Genomic DNA, 2,500 nt, shown 5'->3' on the forward strand with positions numbered 1-2,500 from the left:
GAGGGCGCGCGATCGGCCCGAGGTTATCTAGAGTCACCAAAGCGGCCGGGGGGCCCAAGACCCCCCGGATGGGTTTTGGGTCTGATAAATGCACGCATCCCCCCCAGCTCCCCGGGGAGGGAGAGGAGGGTCAGCGCTCGTTTGCATGTATTAGCTCTGGAATTACCACAGTTATCCGAGTAACGTGTGGAGCGATCAAAGGAACCATAACTGATTTAATGAGCCATTCGCAGTTTCACTGTACCGTCCGTGTGCACTTAGACCTGCATGGCTTAATCTTTGAGACAAGCATATGTTACTGGCAGGATCAACCAGGTAGCGCCGAGCACAAGAGGTTCGGGGTCGCGCCGCGGCTCCCTCGCCCCACGAGGCGAGGGGCGGGAGCGGGAGCGTTGGCGCGGGGGCGCTTTTTTTTTTTTCCCTGTTCTTTCCGTCTCACGCGGGCGCGGGAGACAACGGACCGGACGTAACCGGGAAAGAGCCGTGATTTCCGGGCGGGCCTCTTGCCCCCGCGACGGCGAGTGACCTGGACGGACGATCGCGCCGGGGACAGGAAGCCGCCCGTGGTTTTCGGGCCAACTTCGGAGCGAGAAGCATGAGGACCGGCCGTCTACGACTCCCTCTGATGGGTCGACGGTCGGGGGGGGGGGGTTGGTTGGGTTGCGGAACGAAATTCGACCGTTCGTGCCTTCCCCCACCGAAACCGTCGGAGGCGAACCCGCAGGGCGGGGAGGAACTGCCGTGCCCATAGCGGCCTCCGAGGAGGCCGGGCAGGCGCCTACCCCAGGCGGGTCTCGTGTTCCGATCTACCAGCGAATGACAAAAAATGACAAAGTCCAGAGTGCTTGGCCCCCGTGAGTCGCTACTGCCTCCCGAAATCCCGACGGCACCCCTCTGCACACCCACTGGCGCAACCGTACCCTCCGTGCAGCGGGGAAGCCGCCCGGGAAGCCCGGGACGAGCGCTCGCGGTCGGCCGAGCGGCGGGGTAGGACGGGCCCCGGTTCTGCCACCCCGGCGTAAGAGTGGGGACTTTGTTTCTGCAAAGGCGGCTCCGGAGGGCGGCCGCGGCGGCGGGCGGGCGCGCCGCTCCCACCCGCCGAAAGAGCTCCTTCTGGGCTTTCCAACGACACCAGCCCCGCGCCTCTAGGCCCTACGGTTCCGGAGATATGGGCCGCGGGGGGAAAAGGCGCGTTTCAGGCCGAAAAGGGAGCCCCGTCTCGGGGAGGGGGGGGCGGCGGACGGGCGCGCCGCTCCCGCCCGCTGAAACAGCTCCTTCTGGGCTTTCCAACGACACCGGCCCCGCGCCTCTAGGCCCTACGGTTCCGGAGATATGGGCCGCGGGGGAAAAGGCGCGTTTCAGCCCGAAAAGGGAGCTCCGTCTCGGGCAGGAATGGCCGCCTCCGCCGCCGCCGCGGAGCTCCGGCGACTTTGCGAGAAAATGACAAAGTCCAGAGTGCTTGGCCCCCGTGAGTCGCTACTGCCTCCTGAAATCCCGACGGCACCCCTCTGAAGACCCACTGGCGCAACCGTACCTCCAGCCGGGGGGAAATCGGGACTCGTGGCCGACCGAGGGCGCTCCCAAGTCGGCCGGCTCGAGCTCCTCGACCGCGGGACGGCTCCCCGGTTCGTCCACCCCGGCGTAAAAGTGGGACTTTGAAATTTTTTCGAAAAGTAGCGTCGGTTATACCAGGGGCCAGGCACTTTTAGGCTGATAACTCGAGATGGGCTGGCGCAAATTTCGTCAGACTTTGCACGGACGTTCGGGCGGACGGTACGGACCGAGGGAGGCCGCCCCCGCCCCGGTGGGGCCCCGCGGCGCCGTGAAACGGGGGTCTGAGGGGGCCCGACATTTAAAAATTCATAACTTTGCGAGCGAGCCGCCTATCTTCGCCAAACTCCGGAGGCTCGTAGAAGCCTCCGAGACGCGTCCAACGAGCCATGGCACGCGGCGCTGGGCCTTCCCGGGGCCGAGTAATAGAGCGCGGAAATCCGAAAAAAGTGGCCGGCCCGAGGCGCTCCTAGGTCGGCCGCCTCCGCCGCCTCGACCGCGCTCCGGTTCTCCCAGCTCCGGTTCTGCCACCCCGGCGTAAAACGGCCTCTGCCGCTTTGGAGCTCGATAACTCGGCAGCCGCGCGGCCCATCGACGCCAAACTTTAACGGGACCTCGAGGACCCTTGCCCGCAACGGACCGGACCGGCCCCGAGGCGCTGGGACCCCGCGGGCCCGAGGAACGGGGCCCTCCGCGGAGCCCGAAACTCAAAGAGGCGTAACTTTGCGAGCGAGCCGCCAATCTTCACCAAACTCTAGGGGAGCCTAGAGCACTCCGAGACGAGTCCAACGAGCCCTCGCTCGAGGCTCTGGCACTTTCCCGGGCCGAGAAATAGAGCGCGGAAATCCGAAAAAAAGTGGCCGGCACGAGGCGCTCCCAGGTCGGCCGCCTCCGCCGCCTCGCCCGCGCTGCGGTTCTCCCGGCTCCGGGGGGAAAAAAAGGCGCACTT

At 65.9% G+C, this 2,500-nt stretch overlaps 1 non-coding gene across 1 annotated transcript in view; it reads right to left on the minus strand.

Moving 5' to 3' along the window:
* Positions 1-318, minus strand: part of LOC128321838 (18S ribosomal RNA) — a 1,870-nt gene extending 1,552 nt beyond the window's left edge. Inside the window, exon 1 of the ribosomal RNA XR_008305357.1 lies at positions 1-318. This exon is cut by the window's left edge and continues 1,552 nt beyond it. This is a non-coding gene — a ribosomal RNA (18S ribosomal RNA).
* Between the last annotated feature and the right edge of the window lie 2,182 nt (positions 319-2,500).

Source organism: Pangasianodon hypophthalmus, chromosome 19 (genome assembly GCF_027358585.1).
Source record: "Pangasianodon hypophthalmus isolate fPanHyp1 chromosome 19, fPanHyp1.pri, whole genome shotgun sequence".
In the NCBI taxonomy this organism is placed as follows: domain Eukaryota; kingdom Metazoa; phylum Chordata; class Actinopteri; order Siluriformes; family Pangasiidae; genus Pangasianodon; species Pangasianodon hypophthalmus.